Genomic DNA, 25,353 nt, shown 5'->3' on the forward strand with positions numbered 1-25,353 from the left:
TGTAAAGTCGGTCTATGTAAAAACTTGTGAAAAGTGCTGAGAGATAACTTCACCCAAATACACTGCCTGGCAGAAATAAGCACCCAAAAGGGGAGGAGGGAATAAATCTCTCTCAATCAATGTGCAGGATAAGGCAGGTAGGCAAGGAGGAAGAGAAGGAAGGAGATATGCTGTGAAAGACAGGTGGGCTAATGTCTTAAGGTCAAGGAAAGCGAAGGATAAATGTCTTCCTCAGGGAGTGAGCCCAGAGGAGGTGTCGGTAAGGAATCGGTATGAATCACTGAAGGTAGATCAGCAGAGGGAATATGGAGATCAGGGAAGTGTTAGAGAGGAGGAGTGGGGCAAGACGAAAGGGACCAGTAGGATAGGGAAACATAGAGTAGAGGATAGGAAGAGGGACAGGGTAGTAAGAGGAAGAAAAGAGAAGAGGAAGTGAGTTTTACTGGCATCAGGAAAGTTAAGGAAGACATTAGTGGAGGGAGTCTAATGAGGGTGGGGTTGAGGCTCTGGTCATGGGTAACCAATTTTCAGGCAAGTGGGAAAAGTATGTGGAGGAAAGGGAACCAAGGAGGTTTGTTTAGAAGAGTTATAGGGAGATACATTCAAGGAAAGGTGTGGACCAGGGAGCGGTGATGACGTTATAGGAAACACGAAGTCAAGTAAGGATGACATAAAATTGTACAATTGTAAATTGTAAAATTGTAAAAATTGGAAACTGTAGAAGTATTGGAAAGAAAGGAACAGAATTAATTTGATATATATACCAGGTATTGTAATAGGAATTAAGTAATGGCTGAGAAGTGATATTATGCATGCGGAAATCTTCTCACGGAACTGGAGTGTTTATCTTAGAGACATGTTAGGAACAATAGGAGGGGGCGTATTTATACTGGTGAAAGACGAATTTGTAAGCTACGAAAAGGTTAAGGATGAGGAACATGAAATTCTAGGTTAAGACACACCTCTAAATAAAATTGGCAACTTGATGTTTTTGTGTTGTACAGACCTGGCAAGAATGGCGCTGACGCTGATGTAGATATATTTGATAAGATAATCAGCTATGTGGGGAACGACACAAAAAGGGATGTTATTGTAGCGGGTGATCTAAACTTGCAAAATGTTAGCTGAGAAGGGAATGTGAACGACAGAAAGCATGACCAAGAAATGGTGAATAAGTTGTTACGGGAAGGATAGCTGAATCAGAAAATAACGGAACAAACTCGATGGAAAGCATTCTAGGCGTGGTGCTGATAAAACCAAATGAGGTCTATAGGGAAAGTGAGTGATAAATGGTTTAAGCGATCATGAATCTGTCTTTGTCGTAGTTAAAAAATAAATGTGTCAGTAAGGAATGTCGTAAAATAAGGACTATTAGGCGACACCATATGGTTGATAAGAGGGGGATGGGTGAATTTTAAAAAGCAATTCTTTTCAATGGAAAATTGTAAATAAAAATGTAAACAGCTTATGGGATGGGTTTAAAGCAATTGCAGAGGAGTGTGAAAACAGGTGTGTACCTTTAAAGGTAGTAAGGAATAGTAAGGACACATTATATTATAAGAGAAAGAAGTGCAGATTAGAAAGAAATAAGAGTTAGGAGTGGTTGCGGGAGTAGGGAGAGATTGAAGGAGCTCACTACGAGATTGAATTCAGCGAATAAAACAGCTAAGGATAACATGATGGTATCTATAAATGGCAGCTACATGAATCTTAGAGAGCAACGGAAGGATATGATTAGATACTTCAAACAGGTTCCAGGAAGGACATTCCAGGGATCATTAATGAACAAGGGGAGTGTATATGCGAGAACTTACAGAAGGCAGAAGTATTCAGCCACCAATATGTAAAGGTAGTTGATTTAAAATATTATGTCCAGATAGAGAAGGCGTAAGACAGGCAAAATACTGAAATTTGCCTATCATATTAAATACATTTATAAAAAGGATACTCAATTTGAAAGCTGGAAAGGCAGCTGGGTTTGATAAGATTTCTGAGGACATATTAAAGGCCATGGGTTGGAATATAGTGCCATATCTGAAGTACTTATTTGATTATTGTTTACATGAAGGAGCAATACCAAATGAATGGACCGTTGTAATAGAAGCTCTAGTGTACAAGGGAAAGAATAACAAGCAAATAGCGGATACTTACAGGCCAGTCAGCTTGACACGTGATGTATGTGAGGTCTGGGAAAGCATTCTTTCTACTTATATTAGACACGTTTGCGAAATTACTAACTGGTCTGATAGAAGACAGTTCGGGTTTAAGAAATATTATTCCAGTGAAGCTCAACTTGTAGGCTTCCAGCAAGATATAGCAGCTACTTTAGATTCACGAGGTCAAATGGACTCTATCGCGATTGACCTATCCAAGGCTTTTGACAGGGTAGATTATGGGAGATTGCTGATGAAAATAAGAGCTGTTGTAGTAGACAAAAGAGTGGTTGAATGGATGGCTGCATTTCTAGAAAATAGAACTCAGAGAATTAGAGTAAGTGATCCTGTAATTAATTTTTTTTTTTTTTTTTTTGCTACTTGCTTTACGTCGCACCGACACAGATAGGTCTTATGGCGACGATGGGACAGGAAAGGGCTAGGAGTGGGAAGGAAGCGGCCGTGGCCTTACTTAAGGTACAGCCCCAGCATTTGCCTGGTGTGAAAATGGGAAACCACGGAAAACCATTTTCAGGGCTGCCGACAGTGGGGTTCGAACCTACTATCTCCCGAATACTGGATACTGGCCGCACTTAAGCGACTGCAGCTATCGAGCTCGGTCCTGTAATTATTAAGAGGGACCGGGGGAGGGGGCGGGGGTCCGCAGGGCAGCATTTTTGGACCTTCATGTCTTCTTGTATTGTATATATAAATTATATGAGTAAAGAACTGAAATCACAGATAAGGCTATTTGCGGATTATGTTATTCTGTATAGAGTAGAAAGTGAGTGGCAGAATTGTGAGCGGCTGCAGGGAGACTTAAACAAAGTTGTGAGTTGGACAGCAGACAATAGTATGAATGTAAATGGGATGAAAAGTCGAGATGTAAGTTTCACCTCGAGAAAAAGTCCTCTCTTTTAATTATTGTGTTGATGGCGTGAAGGTACCTCATGGGGAACGATGTAAATACCTGGGTATATAAATAAGGAATTACCTTCATTGGGATAATCATATTAACGAGATTGTTAGTAAATGTTATAGGTCTCTTCACATGATTATGAGAGTATTTAGGGGTTGTAGTAATGATAAAAGTAAAGGGCGTGAAAGGCTCTAGTAGGACCACAGTTATAGAATGGTTTCAGTGTATGGGACCTTTACCAGAACTGCTTGATACGAGAGCTGGAAAAAATCAAAGGATAGCAGCACTATTTGTTCTGGGTGATTTCCGACAAAGTAATAATGTTACCAAAATATTGCAAACTTTGGACTGGGAAGACTTGGGAGTAAGGAGACGAGATTCTCGACTATGTGGTTTGTTTCGAGCTGTCAGTGGAGATTGGCGTGGAATGACATAAGTAGACGAATAAGCTTAAGCAGAGCTTTTAATAGTAGGAAATATCATACAGTACATAATATGAAGATGAAGTTGGAATTCAAAAAGACAAATTGTGGCAAATATTCATTTATAGGACGAGGAGTAAGGGATCAAAATAAATTATCAAGGGAAATTTTCGATAAATTTCCAAGTTCTTTGGAAATGTTTAAGAAAAAGATAGGTATACGACTTATAGAGAATCTGTCATCTGGGCGATATCCCTAAATGCAGATGATTGATTGATTGATTGATTGATTGATTGATTGATTGATTGATTGATTGATTGATTGATTGATTGATTGATTGATTGATTGATTGATTGATTGATTGATTGATTGATTGATTGATTGATTGATTGATTGATTGATTGATTGATTGATTGATTGATTGATTGATTGATTGATTGATTGATTGATTGATTGATTATATGAAACTTCACGTTTTGAGAGGGTATGTGCTGTTATTTCATTGATCACAAAATCGAGTCAAATTTACAAAGAACTTGGTAGTACACGCCCAAGTATCAGTATGAAGTTGCACCACCTCTGGCCTGATGCATTCACTGATTCGGTTGGGAAGGGTGTCGTAAAGCCGTTGTATTCTTTCCTGGCGCAATCTGGCCCACAACTGCTGTAGCTGGTCCTTGATATCCTGGATACTGACATTGGGACGGAGTTAATGTCCGAGCTAGTCCCACACATGTTTACTCGGAGACAGATCTGGGGATCTTGCTGGCCATGGGAGTACCTAATATAAACCAATAATAAATTCCTGACGTCAGCTTTCTTTATTCGTTGAGAGATAGTATCTGATAAATCACCAATAGTGTTCATAGCGACCGGAAATTTCACGCCCTCTCCTAAGCTTATACTTCCCTGCTGAGTGGTGATAAATGAGCAGATGCGACAGTCTGTCCATAGGATCTCCCGGCAATTACATACAAGTGCATGTGTAACATAATAGTTACAATCAGTCGTATATGAATTTACACAAAATTTAACACGAGTCATTGCGTGATGTAGTCAGTGTTTTTTTATAAGTTACATTAAAATCTTTGTGGTCTAAAATCAATTCGTATGTTTACTCAGATTTTGTATAGAATGCCCGCACCTGTATTTTAAATGTATTTGTGCCATGTGTAACGCTAAAATAATAACAATATGATTCCACTCACGAGATCTGAAAATTATGAAAGTTTGGGCATACATGGTAGACCTGTGGGGTAGGTAAATATTGGGCGAGTGGCGTTGTAAAAAAATTATTTTCATGATAAAGTAGAAGTATTTAAAGACAACCCTCAGATTAATGGGTTGCGAAAATTTTAGAATTAGGTGAAGGGCTTATGTGTAAGCATGGTGCATATTCAGAAGATATCATGATAGACGAATAAATGATGTTTGTATATATAGTCAAAATACCACAAATTACACAGATTTCTCCATTTTGTCTAGAAGCATATTAAAAAAAGCAAATTCATCTCCGTACAGGCCATGAAAGCCCCTGGAGGTGTGGAAGGTAAAGGCTTCCACAATCTGTAGCCTCGGCACTTGGTGAGGTAGAGTGGTTAGCTCTACGCCCCGCCGCCTTTGCTCCCAGGAATTAACCTGGTACTCATTTTTGATGTAGGCTAAGTGAACTTCAGAACCTTGTGCATCTCCGGAAGTGGAAATCTCTTCTCTTAAATGTTACGACTTCCTGACGGAGAATCGAACCCACGTTCTTCCGGGTGAACCGAGCACGCCTTTACTGCCTCGGCCAAGCAGCCCCTCTAGAAGCATATAGTCTACTAAATTCTATGTAAAGTGTGAAGGGAAAAAACGTTTTCATAATGCTCGGAGCATGTAAATCCAGAAAAAATATTCACCCAGAGTAATATCAAAGAATTTCACAAAGAAGTACAGGGGTGAAATTAGCTTAATTAACCTTCGAAGGCGCTTAGAATTACGAAGACTTTCTGCAGTGGTGGAAAAGCTGTTGATAAATTTCTTTGAGCAAGAAATTTATCTGCGTTAACACCCGTATCCAAAGCAAAATATGTACAGAATATTTTGCTGTAACATCACATTTCTTTCCAACAAGTGAATTGAAACTGACTATTCCTATTCCAGTGGCTCAGTGTTATGAAGCACTGGGGTGATGTAGACGATGACTTCGTATCACCGGCATAGTTTGTCTCCAAATATGCTAATTTATGTTAAATAAGAACATTATCGCTCTTTTCGCTCGAGCGGACGAGCAATGCTGGTCCCGTAAGTTACTCGATATTGCGCAGTACTCTCGCAATTATTACAAATACAAGTAAATTGGTTCATTAAAGAAACGCAATATTTTATATAATGCTCACTTACTTCCCTGTGGCGTAACGTATATTATCTGCACAGAATGTTCAACGTATGGCGGCTAGAATTAGAGAAGTGGTGATGATGCCCAAAACACTAGGCAGATTACGATATTACAAAACTCACAGTAGTTCTTACGATGCAACGGGATACTCGAATGGCATTATCAATGGCCTTTTATCGAGGTGGCCGCGATTTGAATCCCAGTTGAAGTAGGATATTTGAAATGAATCTTTGGAATGGCTAAGAAGCGAACCTGGCGTCGGCAAGGAAGAGATCGGCATGCTAACCCTACACTATAGGTCTAGTAGAAGTAGAAGTAACCTGGGTAGAACTTGTAGACGAACTTTCCGGACAGTCCAGTGGATTCTTATTCTTCTTCTACTTCCTCTTCCTGATCTTATTCCGATTACTTGGATTCGGCACTGTGTGTGGATTAAGGCCAGTTTAAGGACCTTTCTTTTTTCCTTTTTCCTTTTTTGCTATTTTGCTTAACGTCTCACCGACATAGATATATCTTATGGCGACGATGGGATAGGAAAGGGCTAGGAAGCGGAAGGAAGCGGCCGTGGCCTTAATTAAGGTACAGCCCCGGCATTTTCCTGGTGTTAAAATTGAAAACCACGGAAAACCATCTTCGGACCTGTCGACAATGGGGCTCGAACCCACTATCTCCCGATTACTGGATACTGGCCGCACTTAAGCGACTCCAGCTATCGAGCTCGGTAAGGACCTTTCAACCCTACGTGGTGGGATGTATTCACTACTGCGTGTTTCTGTGCTTGTTGATAGTGTGATGTGTATTAAGACGAACACGAACACCCAACCCTCGACAAAAGGTATTAACCAGACGTGGTTAAAATTCCCAGTTCAACCAAGGAGCCGAACCGATAGTCGAGAGCAGAGTAAGTTCAGGAATTGACAAATACGAGAAATTTGTGGGCTGAGTTCGTTCCCTTTCCCCAGTTGTCCTAATATCTTAGTCATCTGTCTCAGAACTGGCAAAAGTAGTGAGGGGTAATTTTTGATTTTACAAAGTAAACCAAAACACTATCCCCTATACTTAGAATAAGGTGGAAGAGCAAGAGCGAGAATATCTAGTAAATAAAGGGACTACGAGCAAAGCATTCTTCAGAACTCGAAAACCTTACTTTCTTGGCCTTTACATCCTGAGGCCTTGCGTTCTTTTCAAAAGAACTTAAAAGTTCGAATCCCGCAAGAAACAAGGAGCGAGTGAACGCTTGTGTTTCAATTGTAGGGAAATATATTTACCTTAGTGAGTTTTGACTATCACACAGCTATTTCCCACAAAATGGTAGAGAGAAACAAACAAAATGGAGCTGCCAAATTGTATAGCTTTCAGCCAGGTAAGTTTTTTGCGCTATTGAAGAGGCTTTCCTAATTATTAAATTATTTAAATAATTACCAAATGTGTTAGCTAAAAGGTATGCATTTTAATTTACCTTTGTGTGTGTGTGTGTGTGTGTGTGTGTGTGTGTGTGTGTGTGTGTGTGTGTGTGTGTGTGTGTGTGTGTGTGTGTGTGTGTGTGGAGGGGTTGCTTGGCCGAGGCGGTAAAGGCGTGCTCGGTTCGCTCGGAAGGACGTGGGTTCGAAACCCCGTCAGGAAGTCGTAAAATTTAAGAAACGAGATTTCCACTTCCGGAGGTGCATATGGCCCTGAGGTTGACTGAGCCTACACCAAAAATGAGTACCAGGTTAATTCCTGGGGGAAAGGTGGCCGGACGTAGAGCTAACCACTCTACCCCATCACGTGCCGCGGTTAACAATAGTGGAAGCCTTTACCTTCCACTCCTCCAAGGGCCTTCATGGCCTGTATGGAGGTCCCCTTGTCTTTGTCTTGTTTGTGTATGTGTGTGCGTGTGTGTGTGTAAACCAGTTCAGAAAAGTTAGTGATTATGCAAGTAATTTTTAATTAATTGTCTTTGTGGAATGAGCCAAATTAAGAGAACAAACCTTTTCTTTCAATTTATTGTGAATAATAGAGCCCTATTTATTGCAAAATATTCACTTTTATAGCATTATAGCACTTTTATCCCAGAAACGTTCCAGGTCCCCAGGAGGAGCGGGTTGACTAAGGGACAACGAATACGAAAATTAGTCGTGTGATTCCTATTGCAAATTCTCAACAAGTGAAAGACTCGCACGATCATAATGTGTTTGAGATTTGTAGAATTGAGTTACTCCCTCTCACTGCTGTTCTCAAATCGAATCTTACTGGATGATAAGACTGAAAATATTTCCCAGTTGTAATTCGGACAGAAAATGCCAATTACAAAGCGCTTATTAGATACACAAAGTAAATTATCCAAGGTAGGGACAAACTTGGAGGGTAAAAATGCTATTTAATACCGTAAAATGATTTTCAAATCGAACTTACCGCCATCTCGTGCTTGATAGCTCGAGGGCCAGACAATGGCAGCTGGCTATTGACAGTGAACACATCGCCTCGAACAAACTTGCGAGCAGCAGGTCCTGAGGGGTGTAATAGACGAAGTAACTGCAGAATACCAGGCAACCTGCAGCCACGTGACTTATTGCTGAAACACATATCAACAATGGTATTCCTTATTTCATGCCAGAATATGTTTCAGGAGAATTATACAATTTGCAGAATCTTTTTATGTAATTTAAGTGCTACCTTATTTTCCAATGACCGGGCGAGTTGGTCATGTAGGCGCACAGTTCCAAAATCCGCTTTATCCATTTTCGAAAATTTTTCAGGAGACGAAAAATACGTTTCTTGGTCATCTTCAGTAGAATAAAAGTATTTATTCCTGTTTATTATATTAACGTACTTACATGTATTGATATAATTGAAAATCTGCATACAATTCCTGACATATAAGGAAGATATTTACAAATTAAGATTGGATAAGGCGTGTTTTAGAACTCAACATTGAATAAAGAGGGGTTTGGAACTGTTATCGTGGTAAGGGCGGGGTTTACAAACGTAGCTGAAACTTTATAATGATATTTTTCTTCATTAATTGATATTATATTCGACATTCTTTTATTATTTACGCTCTTTGAAATCATAAAACTATTTTAATCATATTATATATAGAAGGATGTGAATGCCAATGATTAAACCCAACATCAATCATAGTGTGATAAACTGGCGCGAAATATTCGGGAATACTATTGCCAACAGTTTAAAAGAACACACCGTCAACCTGGAACTTCATAAACATCGTACTAATGCTTACTTCATAGAGTATTATTTGAAATGCGTTCCAGTTACGGTGCCCCACGTATGGATAAGGCGGACTTTGGAAACAACATCTTAGAATAGGGCGGGTTTTGGGAACGTCATCTGAATTTGTTTTATATTTTCATGGGTACAAAGTGGGTTTAGGAACAGTTTTCTTGTTGAAAAAGATGCTAAATCATATGAGTTATAGAGATAAGCTAAGAACTAAATTTTCATAAAAATCGATAAGGCGAATTTTGGAATCGCGCGCCTCAATTGTAATAATAAATAATGTTGATTTCAGACGAAGAAAGCAAATTAAGATCCGAGTGAATGAAGAAATGGCTGAGAGCAAACTGAAAAGCAAATTTTATAAAATCGACTGAAGTTGTCTAATGAAGATCATAGAGTGTAAATAAATCAAAAAAATTAATAATAATATTAATAGGGAAGAGCTGATTAACTACAAGATGTCCAGTGTTTGTTTCCATCGCCCTGATGGAACACTTAAGACAAACGCACAGGCCAACTGTAAAATCCTGAAACAGTACTTCGAGAAATTACACACTGTGAACCACCTGCACATAGATTCCAATTCCATTTAACCGCACTAAACCGCAACTCTGTTCCACATACACATGAGGCAATACGTAACATAATTTTACACCTCAGAAAAGATGATAGAATCGGAGAAATACTCAAGATCGGAGGTTATCTCTTGATTGACAGACTAAAATACATCATTGCAAATATATGGGATAGGCGTCATACAAGCAGATTGTTAACATGCACTGATCCACCCACTTCACAAAAAAGCCGGACAAGATGGATCCAAACAATTACCGAGGTATTTTACTTCTACCAATTGCTTACAAAGTATTCTCACGTGCCTCGTTTGCCAGACTGGAACAACAGAATGAACATTTGATCGGTGAATACCAGGCAGGCTTCCGCCCGGGCCGATCGTGATATGGAAGCTCAAGATGATACTGCACCGCCGCCAGCCGAACCGCACAATTTTCACTTTCGTAGACTTCAAATAAGCCTACAACTCGATTGACCGCCCCACCCCGTTTAATATACTTCGTGAATACGGTATGGATAACAAAACAACTATGTTAACCGAACAAACCTTCACATACATATTCTGTAAAGTAAAATTCATGGGTGAAATCTGTGAACCTTTCCAAATTAGAACTGGAGTAAGAAAGGGCGATGGACTTTCACCACTCCTATTCAATCTGGTACGCGATAAGATCATCAAAGCATCGGAGAAAAAAATACCTGGAAAATATGGGAACAAAAGACGAACGAATCTACATGAAGTGCCTTGCTTTTGCTTACAACCTAACAATAATCTCCCGGACTCCCGAGTAAACCAGCCATGCCATCGAAAAGCTTCATGAGACCGCCATCAAGACCGGACTCCAAATCTCTTACGGAAAAGAAACACAGTACGTAGACTCTACGAGCCCAAACTTGGTATCACTTGCAACCAAGTGTGGCAACATCACACAAATTAAGCATTTCAAGTCTCTAGGCGAAATTATTGTAAACACTGGCAAAGAAAGAATAGCTAACAAAACACGTGCACAATTTTTTGCGTCAGGCCTACACAAACGCCTGGAATATGCACAACAAAAATCCCCTTCCATCAAAGTCAAACTTCGTCTCTACCTCACAGTCGTTTTTTCAGAAGCACTCTGCGCAACGAAAAACATCATCATTAACTACCAAAGTCAAGATTCTTCTGAGAGTGTACCATTTGATTCTTAAAAAGCAGACCTTTCCCAAAGCCTGGAAAATGTAGAGAGTTTGTCCAATATTTAAATCTGGAGTTAATAAGTTGATTGAGAATTACCGACCTGTATATGTTTTATGAGCTCCGTTAAAAATTCTGGAACAGATTTTATATTTTCGTAATTTTGCTCGTGTAAAAAGTGCTAAAAGTGAATATCAGTATGCCTGATAGATCAACAATAAGCAATTTCAATAATTTTACGCTGTATTTCTTTAATATGCTATATAGGCAAGGAAATGTTGACGCAATTTACCTGGATTCTTTCGAGAGCCTTTGATAAAATTGATCATGACATGTTATTCAATTTGGAACATTTAAGACAAACACACAAGCAACTGTAAAATCCTGAAACAGTACTTCGAGAAATTACACAATTTGGAATTACTTCCCGAATACTAACACTGATTTCATCTTACCTTAGCGACAGAAAATAGTATTTAGCATATTGCAATTTTAATTCAGACATTTTTCTGTAATTCTGGTGTTCCACAGGGTTCAAACCTGGGACCGTTGATGTTTAACCTTTATATCAACGGCCTCCCAGCTAAGGTTAAGTTTTCAAATTATGTTTTATATGCAAGCATTTTAAAACTTTGTAAGGAAATAAAATGTCATGGAGACTTAAATAAACTACAAAGCGACGTAAATCAATCATACGAATGGAGTATAGAAATTTATTTATATTTCAAAAAAACGAAATGTCGCTTCTTAAAAATTACATACGGAAAATCCTCTACAGAACACGTGTACTCTATCAACAATGAAATAGTGACGCAGGTTAATTCTATTAATGATCGAGGAGTACGCATCACAAACAACTTGTTTAACTCACACATTTATGACTTAATTAATGGTGCCTGCAATAAATTGGGATTCTTAATCCGACACACCAGAGTCCTGAATAATATCCAAGCCCTCAAACTTTTGTTCAATACACTGGTGAGGTCCAAACTTTTGTACGCATCGGTAATTTGGTTTAACCTTTGTAAATCTTAACAAAATCAAGTGGAGAAAGTACAGAATCGTTTCTTACGTTATCTGTACTTTAAAAAATATAACAGGTTTGTCCCCAGAGGCATAATTCACCACAAAGATCTCCTAAAAGAATTCAACTTCACTTCAGTGTTAAATAGACGTGTGATAAATGATCAAACATACCTCCATAGAGTTATGAATAATGTGGTAGATAACAATTACTTTCTACAAGTCTCGTTTCAATACCCGTAAAGGAATTTTCAGACACAGACATCTCTTGTTCCTTCCCATTTCTAAAACATTATTTTATAGAAGCTCACCACTGTTTAGAACATGCACTACATACCGTCGCTGCGGGGACAAAACCTTCTATATGAAATATTTTAACTTAGAACATTGGCCGGTAAGGTTCTGTCATCTAAGGTGCAATATTGTGTGAATATGGTCAAGGCATTCTCGCTCTTCATAATGTATGTGCTGCGGGTCAGTATATCTCCAAAAATATTATCACATAGGAGGTTTTGTCCCGGCAACGACGATATAATATCAGAGTTCATAAATTTCCTGATCTTGATTTATTCTTTGCTGTTAGTTACAATTGTTATGTAAAATTATTGAAGAAGGCACACAGTTAAGGTAGTGGTAGCACTATGTTAGGCACCTTGAGTTCAGTTAAATCACTGTTTCTAAAGGTATACTCTGTATGTGCATATGTGTATTATGTTATTACTTATTTCATGGTTAGTTTACCTTTTATACTGTATTTATACTAGCTCATGTACCCGAGCTTCGCTACGGGATTCTCAGAAGGACCGAGTTTGCGGCTTTCCTAACTGAAGTCAGTATAGGCCATTAACATTACAAAAACGTCAGTAGGAATGTAGCGATTAAAAGCAACGTCTCCATATAAAATACTCGATCAAATTAAAAACTACACATTTTCTCACTTTTAACGAAAAGTACTACGGTGCCAGTCTAACAGTCCAAAGTTGCTGGAATGACCAGGCCGCAGACAGCCGTGAACACTTCTTTGCCATTATTCCGTTAAATATGTACACATCTCATTCCAATCAGTGACCCAGAGTAGGGATTGAATAGCTCGAATACTATGATGAACCAGTGTGTTACGTAAGAGTAGTAGATCGGAAAATGTATTAAACAGAGGAATGGCATGCTAAAGAAGAAAGTTACCTAACTCTCCAGCCAATATTTAGAGAGACTGTTTCACTCGTACGACTGAGCGAGTTGGCCGTGTGGTTAGGGGCGCGCAGCTGTGATCTTGCATCCGGGAGGTAGTGGATTCGAACCCCACGTTCGGCAGCCTTGAAGATGTTATTCCGTGGATTCCCATTTACACACCAGGCAAAGGCTGGCGCTATACCTTAATTAAAGCCAAGGTCGCTTCCTTCACACCCATAGCGCTTTTCCTAACCCAGCGTCGCCATAAGACCTAACTGTGTCGGTGCGACGTAAGGCAAATTTTAAAAAAACTCGGTACGCAGCAGTAATCCTATCTATCGGAGATGAGTGGCAACAGAAGACAAAGCACATCACAACAAACACTGGTCAATGTAATGTTATTGCTGATCAATGTTTTGAGCTTTCTATAATTTAGGCCTTCACATTTAGTTTCATTTCGATTATCTTGTCTTAGGCGTCGTATACAATTATTTATAGCATATACTGTAGTAGTTCCTTATTCTCCGACTTTACATACCGATTTTCATTACATCCTGTCTACCCATTTTCTCGTGACTTGGCACTGATAAGGACTTAGTAACAAAAACCCAAATTCATGAATATCTCTGATCATAGCCGGTAAGGTAACAATGTATAAGACATAAATGATCGGAAATATAATACCATATAACTTTAGTTATGTAATATTTATCGATACGACCACAAATAACATAATTATTTAGGAATTAAATTTTAGGCCCACCCCTAAACTACCATTTCATTCAGCGTGAATAAAATCATTTATGGCCTAGATTATAGCGACTTATTCTCCGATTTTCGCATACCGATTTTCATTAAGATAGGACCACTAATAACATAAATATTTGAGAATTCCATTGTAGGCCTTCCCCTATACCATTTTTCTCAGCGTGAATACAATTATTTATGGCCTAGATTGTAGCGACTTATTCCTGGACTTCCCCTACCGATTTTCATTAAGATACGACCATTAATAACAAATATTTGAGAATTAAATTTTAAGCCTTCCCCTAAACTACCATTTCACTCAGCGTGAGTAAAATTATTTATGGCCTAGATTATTGCAACTTATTTCCCGACTTTGTATACGATTTTCATTAAGATATGACCACTAATAACAAATATTTGAGAATTTAATTTTAGGCCTTCCCCTAAACTACCATTTCAGTCAGCGTGAATAAAATTGTGTATGGCCTACATTGTACCTACTTATTACCCGACTTTGTATACCGTTTTTCATTCGATTATCTTCAGCCGTTTTCTCGTGATACGTATACATAGACTACAGACAGACAGACAGACAGACAGACAGACAGACAGACAGACAGACAGACAGACAGACAGACAGACACACAGACAGACAGACAGACAGAAATTACGGAAAAGTAAAAAGTGCATTTCCTTGTTACTGATACAGACTGATACAGAAATGCCATACTTTTTAAATTCTGAGCAATGTACGGACAAACTCTTATTTAGAGAGAGATTTAATCGTTGTTATTACACATTACTTACATAAACGGCGATATCCTGTCAGAAATGAAGTATATCTGTATAATATATTTTATTATGCTAATTCATATAACTATTATCAAAGTGTTTGTTTGTTTAACCCTTGTCCCGTTTCTCTACGGAGTCGGATGAGGTGAGATGAATCTGTCGGGGCGGGTTTTTATGACCGCATGCCCTTCCTGACATCAACCTCATCAGAGGAGTTAATGAGGTGAAATGAATGACGAGATATATTATTAGAGCCCTGCACGGATGCGGATATCCGGGGATATCCGCGAAGTTAATGTCTTGGCGGATACAAACTGTATGGTAGTGCGGATTATTTTGCTGATAATTTCTAAATAATGACGTTTATTGATTTTCACTCATGTATACTCTTATTTTTGCTTGTTATTAGGCGACCCTTGACAGTGGTATGCGAGAATGGTGATACATGAAGAGCCTTGAAACCATAAAGCCGTAAATCTGACCTAAACCTAACCGTCTCCTGCCCGTAATTAGTGCAAGGAAGGGGCAAAGGTCAATACGTCGGTAGTTGTCGCAAGAGAAAATCTCTCATAAATTTGTGACTGTAGGGGTTCTGCAGCCAAGTGTCAGACCTATTGTATTATGTTAACAGATCTATCCGTTTCAATACCTTGGGTGTAATATACTGTAGTTAAATATTAACAATATCCACGGATAACAATTCGCGGATGCGGATAAACGTTTGCGGATGCGAAGCGAATGCGGAACGGATGCGGATATTATTTTTTATATACGCGCAGGATTCTGTATAGGTTAATAAGAAGGTAGAGGGTGAAACCCGGTGCCGGTACATAGCCTACTCCTGTCGAATAGCACCAAGGGGTCTGCTTAAGGCTTAACTTCTCCATCCGACGGACGAATCACTATCATATCATATGACCTCACGCCATATGAGCACTGCGGAGAGGTTTGGAATTTAATCCAGTCTTTTGGCTCGCAATGTACTGATTATAAATTGTAAACCACCACCTCTCATACCCTGCCGGCCAACATTCTGATGGTGAACATTTTCGACCAACGGTATTCGAAACGGCTAACCACGGTATCAGACCGTTTAGACTTCAACGCCTTAACGATCATAACCCGCAGGCGGGCTATATAGTATTATCAAAGTAAAAATGAGAAAAACTGTTGAAATGTTTTTAATTATTTCTATAATTTTGTATTGTTTTAGGAGTTAGGCTTGAAAATTATCATGGATTTAAATAAACTTTACTAAGAATTTTCTTAAAGTGTATGCATCTACAAATCCCGACAAAAGCCAGCAAATGTCCAAAATTAATTTGTTGCGTTTTAGATTTCTGCAAACCTTGAAAGCGATTTCGAAGAACGTGTCAATTCAAAGGTAAAGAATTGCATACTTTATGCATGAAGAAACCGTCTAAGTTATTCTGGATCAAGGTAATTGAGCATGCTTAATATTCAATGTATTTTTATTCAGCGATGTAATAATTGAATTAATTTTCATAAACAGTCAATTTTACGTTCTGCAAAGTAGAATAAATTTGTGATTATGAACTGATAACTTTATAATCAATTTTTATTTTTAAGGCGGGCTATATAGTATTATCAAAGTAAAAATGAAAAAAACTGTTGAGATGTTTTTAATTATTTCTATAATTTTGTATTGTTTTAGGAGTTAGGCTTGAAAATTATCATGGATTTAAATAAACTTTACTAAGAATTTTCTTAAAGTGTATGCATCTACAAATCCCGACAAAAGCCAGCAAATGTCCAAAATTAATTTGTTGCGTTTTGGATTTCTGCAAACCTTGAAAGCGATTTCGAAGAACGTGTCAATTCAAAGGTAAAGAATTGCATACTTTATGCATGAAGAAACCGTCTAAGTTATTCTGGATCAAGGTAATTGAGCATGCTTAATATTCAATATATTTTTATTCAGCGATGTAATAATTGAATTAATTTTCATATATTAACAGTCAATTTTACGTTCTGCAAAGTAGAATAAATTTGTGATTATGAACTGATAACTTTATAATCAATTTTTATTTTTAAGATCAACTTTTATTGATACAAATAATTTGACAATTAATTTATTGCACACAGGACAAACGTTGTTTTATTTGACAGACCAAGTCTAGTAAAAGCAAAACACTCTAGTTCAACATTTGCAGTCAGCGTTACTGAGACTAATGCACATTAGAAAGAAACGAAGTTCAAAAGTCATTAAAGTATGAAGGCTTTCACGGCCAGTGTCAATATAATAAAAATCTTCCGGGCTATTATGCCGTGGTCCACTCCTCTCACTTCTTCCAGACGTTTCGACTACTGCTGCGTGCGGGATACAGGAGAGCGTATCTACACGACGCCACAGAAGATGACTACCGCAGCAGTAGTCGAAACGTCTGGAAGAAGTGATAGGAGTGGACCACGGCATAATAGCCCGGAAGATTTTTATTATATGAAGTTCAAAAGTGTTGGACGAAGGAAGCGGCAGTGAAAAAATAACAGTACGTAGAACTCCTGCTCAGTATGCGATATTGAAAACAATTTTATTGTTGGAGTGCAATATAAATGCTTTGAACGAAATGCAAATCTTTTAACGAGTAAAGAGTTCGATGAATACAAACAGAAGACCAAAGAACTTGACGAAGCTCGTAAGAAACTCGTGTTACGCAAGAAAGGCTTGGAACGTTCAAATAAGAGTAGAGATTTTCATGATGAAAAGAAAAATCCAACAATTAACGCAAGACAATCCAGTGCTTAAAAGATTCTCAAACCTGATAATAAACGAGGGAGTCCAACACTCGAAGAAAACCAGTCCGGTCTCTTAGAAACAATTGTTAATATCGCCACCTATGTTAGTACAGTAGATGTTAGGCATCGAACGGAACTCGTTCGCGCAGTTAAAACTCCCGATGATTCAATGATATTCTGAGGATTGATAATGTATAAAAGAAACCATTAGAAGCGGAATTTACTTGAGAATGATACCACGTCGTATTGATTTAGTCGAAGGAAAGAAGTACCTTCATACTGTTCCAGTCAATTTGATGAAGGCTTAAAACTCGTCACACAAAGAGCATGTCGATTCTAAATTTACTACAGCGGCAATATAAAATTTGGAAGTAATATCACCTGTCCTGGGACCTTAAGAAGTGTTTTTTCTTAAGTCAGAACGATAAAACTCTGATTCCCATTGGTCTTACGGCATCTTAAAAACAATGCATATGGAGTGTCGAGTCACCTTACCAGACTATGACTGGGCTGTTTCTCCTTCGTTCAAAGTGATACCGTCCGTATACCCGCAAATGCTGGAATCAAAATCCAGAGCAATCAAATAAATCGCAAAGATGCAATTAGTTATTCATGTCCCACACACATCGCGATCAGATCTGTTAACCACGCCTCATCGACTACTTTTATTCATTATGAGGATTTTAAAAAGCTTCTTCAGATACCACTATTTCACGAAACGGCTAAAGATTCTGAAGGTGCCATTAAACCTGTGTGCATTTTCACAGTGGTCGTCATGACGAAAATCCGCGCTACATTAGAGACATTGGTACATCACCTTGTTATTTTTAACTCGACGCTTTGTTTGTAGCTTGTAATGCACCAGGCAGAAGAACTTTCAATAGAGTAGAAAAATGAATGGTACCATTGAGCAAAGAATTAAGTGCCGTTATATAGCCGTACGATAATTATTGTGGGACGCATTCGAAAAATAGGACTCAGATTATGGACAAGGATTTAGAAGTTTGAAATTTCACTTATATTGGACAAACCCTTGCAGAAATTTGGTCTCAAATTGACTTTGATGGTTTTCCAGTTGTATGAGATTGCATTGATTCAAAATAATCCAATGTTACCGAACTACAATAAAAGGACATGTTGTCGCAGAAAAATAACGTTTGCATCAGACACGACTTGCTTCGAATAGTCAAATGTGAAGATTATATGTCTTGTACTCCGTTTCGTTTTACCGAATCGTTTTTTAACACTGCTTGTGCAGACAGGCCAAACAGACAATGGATTGCGCATTCCTGATAATACAGGACATTCTGCGCCATTATTCTTCAAACATTAATGCCAAGCTTCAAGGGTGAATTGAAAGATGTTCAAGAATTTCCATATGATTATTCCTGCCATTTAACAGAAAAGGACATTGACAAGAAAACGTGAGAGAAATGCTAAATATACTACGCTTCCAAAATGTATTTGAAAGTATCAGTAGATTTGTACCCTCGTAACTTCGGTTCCAAAAATCAGACCAGTTTCAGTTGCTGCTAAAAGACAACGTGAGTTTTTATCTTTTATTTTGAATGAAGAAACCAAGAATATGCTGAGTGTTTGGAAGAAAACATGGTGGACACTTCGAACGTTTTAGTTCCGATTTCCGATTCTTCGATCGAGCATTCCACTCTTTTTTTTTTCAATTGAACAGCATTACACGACGCCATGGAATGATTAAGAGTTTGGTTGTATTAGAGTAATACAATTGAAATTATGAATTAGGGATCGTCCCGACTCCACATTTTTGCAAGATTTACTTTAATGCATATATCGAAAGCGTAACTTGGGACGCATGTTTTTACGTGTAGATAATATCCCAACTCCAAGTGGAAAGCACAATATTATCGCATTTGATGTTGTGTATATTTCAAGAACGTTTGGGACAGTTTTGAAATAACTACAGAGCTCCAAATCAGAATAATGTGGATGTAGAGACATTGTGTTTTGACTTCGAACAAAATATTCCTCTCCCCATTTAGAGGCTGGTGAAGTGTTTACTAACGACAGTAGTTGTTGTATACGTTTTGTACATATAGCTCTAAAACAAAGAAGGCTGTTATGTATATGTGGCATGAAACTGAAACACGGAGGGCTGTAAATGACATTTTGTCATGCTTGTTTCACTACTTCTAAAACACCTCTTACGAGGATGTAAAATCGGTAAAGGTTTTCTCAAATTCTGCAGGAGGGAAAACCAGAACAACACACTAATAAGACTCCTGATTACTTTAGCATTTACAGGTAGGTTCACTAATGTTGTTTACAAGATACCAGTGACACGCCAAAGATTTTTCCCGTGCGATTACAAATTTGAAATCATTGAACAAATGAAATGAGAATTGTGAAAGATGGAAATGTATGGAGGATGGATGTAACATGTATAAAGAAAATGTATTGTTGTTAGGGTGATTTCAAACATTATTTTATACTTTAAAAATCATCTTCAGAGATTCTTTATAAGCTCTATAAACTAGAAAACTCCGAAGTTCAAAGTGAGTGAATATAAAACGTTCATAATTCAAAATTTTCGTAAGTATGAAGTATCAGTTACTGAAGGTATGTTTTCTTTGCTAATGTATAATGTTCTTCCCGAACTAATTTCTACCGAGCTCGATAGCTGCAGTCGCTTAAATGCGGCCAGTATCCAGTAATCAGGAGATTGTGGGTTCGAGCCCCACTGTCGGCAGCCCTGAAGATGGTTTTCCGTGGTTTCCCATTTTCACACCAGTCAAATGCCGGGGCTGTACCTTACTTAAGGCCGCGACCGCTTCCTTCCAATTCCTAGGCCTTTCCTATCCCATCGTCGTCGGTGCGACGTAAAGCAAATAGCAAAAAAACTAACTTCTCTAGTTAAATGTTATGATGGGGGAATTCCAGTGAAGCCAGAGAAGCTAAGAGGCCTAAAGAAGTTATATGTGTTCGTAGCTCCTGATACAGTATCCTTTATCAATAACATGAAAAAAGACACAAATATTCCAAGAAATGATGATTTGGAATGAAAAATTGTACAAGATTGCTGAAAATAGACACTAATAAATAATATTATTTCTATATATTTTATTGTATTAAGCCATGCATTTCAAAAATATAGATAAATAGAACATCTTACCTTTAGAGATGCATTTACAGGGTACTATTTTATTATATGCATAAATTGTATGTAGGGAATATTAGTGATTTATAAGTATCTGCGTTTCTTCTCTCCCCTCAAAACTTTGTTGTAATGGAGCTGGGTCTCATTTTTGAACTCACAAGTTTAATTTATTTAAGCAGAAATACTTAATGTTGTTAATAAAAATGTTGATTCTAAATATGTTGATTATAAACAAAGATCAGTTTTGTTTTAAATGTGTTAAAATATAAATGTTTCTTTTTACGTTTTCCTAGACAAGGGAGGGGACGTTCATTTAGGGGTGTTAAGAAATGTTACAACGTGTTACAATGGCTGAGGGGGCTAAATTTTATGGAATTTTTGCAAACGCATTTTATGGATGACTTATATTAATAATAATAATAATAACAATAATAATAATAATAATAATAATAATAATAATAATAATAATAATAATAATAATAATAATAATAATAATGAGAAACCAGGTTGGCATAACAGAATAAATACGAGTAAATTAAACAAAGAAAATTACATTACCAAGGCTACATACAATAAATAAAGCTTATCGATAGCAGCAAAATTAAGATATAAAATCAGCCACACAGCTAGAAATAACTTATGCTAGTGAAACCATTTTTAAAACTACTAATACAGCTGAAACAGACAAAACACTTAAGATAGAAAGAAGAATAATTAGAAAATGCATAAATCAGCATTGTCAAGTTAATGGACAATGGAGAATAGCATCAAATAAAACAGTTTATAACAAAATTGAACCAGTATTAAAGACGATTAGGAGAAAACGTATATAATTCTTTGGACATCGTATCAGAACACCTGACACCAGAATTAGCGGAAGAATAATTGAGAAATTATTTAGTAGCAAGACCAACATTAGATGGATCACGTAAATTAAGGAGGATATTAAAGAACTACAAATAACAATAGACGATTTCAAAAACAAAACAGGAAAAATTAAGGTACTTTAAGATACACAGACCAGGCTACAGACCAAGATAAATAAGAGGTCTAATGGGACGGTATTTTCAACAGAACAAAGGAAGGCAGTATCTCTCAGAATGAAAAAGTATTGGACTGATAGGAAATCAAGAACTCCTTTGTATAATTGACTAGAATGGCCCAATGTAACATGTAAAGTAAATAATAATAATAATAATAATAATAATAATAATAATAATAATAATAATAAAAATCCGTGCCCAGTCAGCTTGCGGGAATGTTTGGCTTTGAAATGAGTAAGTACCCTTCATGACACATTGGGGTGGGGAAACTTTCAACCCCGACACGGCGCGTCCCAATGGCTGATGGGAGAAATTCCTATAGATATAAAGGACAGGTGCGAATAGGGCCTAACCAAATAAGCACCCGCGGATCAACTGAGGAAAAGAAAAAGTGGTCAACAGCCTCGATGGCGGATGAGGAAAACCTTCCAACGGCAGAAGTGGCGAAGAACCAGATTTGCAGCTCACAGTCGTAGTTCTAAAGACGGCCTGAGAAATCTCTCCCACCAAATGAGTATGCATGATGGAAACACCTTTGGAAAAAAATACCCCAGGTGGTATCCGGCAACGGGAATCCACCGTCGCTACAGGCGACGTACAGTGGCCTTTGGATTCTCGGGAACCTGTACCACGGTGGGGTCGTAGGAATCCACAAGTCTCACACACAATGAGATTCACACCCACAAAACAGTGTTATTTACCCAAAAGTAACCTACAAACTAAATAGCGTCATTATTTTGGAACAATCAATATACAAATATTACTCCAGACAGGGAAACTTAAAGGGACATTAGATGAAATGGAGAAGCAGAATATTTTGATACTTGCACTACAAAAGACACGCGTCACAGACTTTTGATTCAGGGAATTATAGAATGTTCAAACGAAAACATGGGTGGAGAATCGGAAGAAATTTGCAACAGCTTTCTGTGTAAACAAGGGAATGATTGATTAGGTAACAGATTTCAGTTCCCCAACTGACAGATTATCCACACTAACACTGAAGTGTGCAAACAAACCATACGCGTTATTCACTGCACATGCTCGCACAAATGAAGACAACCGAAAAAAAACACCTTAAAAGGTAGAATTGTTTTGGGACCAACTTGAGAACGAATTGCATAAAACTCCATATAACAATGTCAAAATTATGATGGGTGACTTCAGTGCTCAAGTCGGAAAGGAATGGCAATTTCGGAAGATAGTGGGCTATTATGCTGCCCACAATAGAACAAACGCTAATGGTAAAGACTTGTAGAATTGTGCGAAACCGTTGATCTTAAACTTATGTCTACATATTTCAAAAGACTTCCCAAGAATAATAATAAGAAGACATGGCGCTCTCCTCGGGATGACCTCGGTGAATTTCAGTTAGATTATATTACAATCTCGCAGAGGAATATTAGAGAAATTATGAATGTAGAAGTACGGAAAGGAGCAAACCTTGACTCGGATCACTTCTTAACTCGCATGAAATGTATGCCTCTTCCATTAAATAAGAAAAATCCAACCCAAGAGAAGATAATAAAGATTGACCATGAAAAGCTATGACTCTGTATCACGATAGTTCGGTAAGAAATGCTGTATATTGAGTGGTCGGAAACAACGCGAACCGCGTACACGAACGTAAGAGAGTTGGTCATGCTGATAAATAATTTGAAAGAAATAATTCGATATTTCGCACCGTTTTTATTTAATCATCTGCTGGAGTTAACCAATTAGATCACTTCGCGGGCGAATTCAAATGAACATTGAGAGGCGGTGTTGCTAAATCTGTACGTGACTTAAGACCGGCATGAGAACACCATCGAAGAATGAAACTTCGTCCCGTGAGAGGTTTGAACACAGATCTCCAAGCTGACAGGATCGCGCCAAAACAAGGACGCTACGAGAACACTGGCTGAAACAAACCCTGGGTTTTTGTTTGATGCTGATTTATCGGCATGGCTGTGAAGCCGTTCTTAAGTCACGTACAGATCTAGCAACAGCGCCGCGCAAGGCCCATTTCTCTTCACCCACATAGTGATCTGATTGGCTAACTTGAGCAACTGATAAAATGACAACAGTGCGAGATGTCGAAGCATTTCTCTCAAACTATTGATCAGCATTACCAATCCTTTAACGCTCATATGCCCGGTTCACGTCGTTTTCGGCAGCCCTGTGTAGAAGGGTGGGAACACGCTGCCATGTTTTATGAAGTACCTTTTCACATCTCTTCTCCTTCTATACCACTGGAGCGATTTCTGCCAAACTTGGTACGCTTATGACTTGCTGTCTTACTGTGGGGATGAGCCATCACTAACACCCATAGGGGTAGGAGTGGGGGGATATAAACATAACTGAAAATAGTGTCGAATCCATAGTTTTTCGGGATCGCTGAGATGAACAGTGACACTCTGGATGCAGATAAGGTCAATGTTCAGTCCCTATCAGCATAGGTCTTGAGAAGAAAATGTCCAAAATTGACCGAGATTATGGATGTACGTGTGTGTCTTCCAGCATAGCTCTAAATCAAACTATGTAAAATTATGACTTACTATCAGAAAAAATAAAAAAATGCTGTGGTAGCAAGACACTCCTAGCACCCCTGGGAGATGGGAGGGGTAAAATGTAAAAATAGTTGAAAACGACCTGAAAAATTACTGTAGGTGGTGTTGATACACAAAAATAAGCGAAAACGACCGATATCAATGTCGAATCCATAATTTTCTGGGTCGCTGAGATGAATTGTGACACTCTGGACGCTGTTTAACTCCAAGTTCAGCCCCCATCGGCAAAATTTAACAGCCAATTCTGACGCATCAAAGCACTTGGCAAAATTTTAATCGATATAAGTACATTTAGAATACCCTACAAATTCAGGTACTAGTCTTCCTATATACAACAATTTCGGGAACCCTGTCCGTATAGTCTATAATAATCTGAAAGACAAAATTTCTAATGGTGAAATAATTTCTAAAATCGGGTTGTTCTTACCTACATAAATTAGAATAAAATTACCATTCTCTATTTTGTGGTATTATAACCATGGCTTTAGTTAATGGTTATACTGTTCGTACATAGTCTCTGAAGGATTTAAGCGAGTATCCTGTCGGTAGTGTTAATATTTATTTGTCCATAACGTATTGAATCTGCATCCTATGTAGATTCCTAAAGCCCTGCTTAGTGCAGTACCTGCTAGTTTAACTACATAATTCTCGGTGCGGGTGGTGAGAAGAAAATGTCCAAAAGTGACCGAGATTATGGAAGTATGTGTGTAAGATAGGAAAAGAAACTTACAGTTAATTAAACTTATTTTTGCATTGTTGTAGATTGTACTCACAAAGGAAAAATATTCGGCCGAGCGAGTCTATGTTGAACATGAGCCATATGGTGCCAGGCAGACATGAGAAGGCCACGAGCAACATGCGAATAAATGGGTGCTCTCTGCCACTCTCGGTGCCCTCTGTGCAAGGGTCACGGTCACTGGTGCCGTTTGTAGCTCCACGCTCCGGGAGGACAAGCAAGGGATTTTGGCGAGAACTCGGAGCATAGTCCCCCAGCTCACAGTTAGGTGGGGTGGGGATGGTGTACCTTACCACCGGCAGCAGGAAATCAAACCGGCTGCTCAGGTCAGTGAACCACAGACCAAGAGTGTAGTAGCTACAACATAAGAAAATTTTAGCATTAAAGACTGACAAATTAGGATAGGTGTGTTAGTTAACAAGAAGATCGCGTCGTCAATTAAAGGAACAAATGAAAAGCTCCTCAAGGAATTGGAAATTTGGGGTACAATTAAGCGAAAATGCTTGTAATTTTATGATTATTAGCCACATGATCTATAATTTCTCTTAAAAATACACTCAACG

General features: G+C 38.1%; 1 long non-coding RNA gene across 1 annotated transcript in view; it reads right to left on the bottom strand.

Annotated features, from left to right (window-relative positions):
* The window catches only part of LOC136879100 (uncharacterized), a 56,034-nt gene extending 31,162 nt beyond the window's left edge, over window positions 1-24,872 (bottom strand). Inside the window, exons 1-2 of the long non-coding RNA XR_010860894.2 lie at window positions 24,828-24,872; window positions 8,266-8,425 (exon numbers count right to left, since the gene is read on the bottom strand). This is a non-coding gene — a long non-coding RNA (uncharacterized lncRNA). The remainder of the gene's footprint in view (window positions 1-8,265; window positions 8,426-24,827) is intronic.
* Between the last annotated feature and the right edge of the window lie 481 nt (window positions 24,873-25,353).

This window comes from Anabrus simplex, chromosome 1, assembly GCF_040414725.1.
Source record: "Anabrus simplex isolate iqAnaSimp1 chromosome 1, ASM4041472v1, whole genome shotgun sequence".
Classification (NCBI taxonomy): Eukaryota; Metazoa; Arthropoda; class Insecta; order Orthoptera; family Tettigoniidae; genus Anabrus; species Anabrus simplex.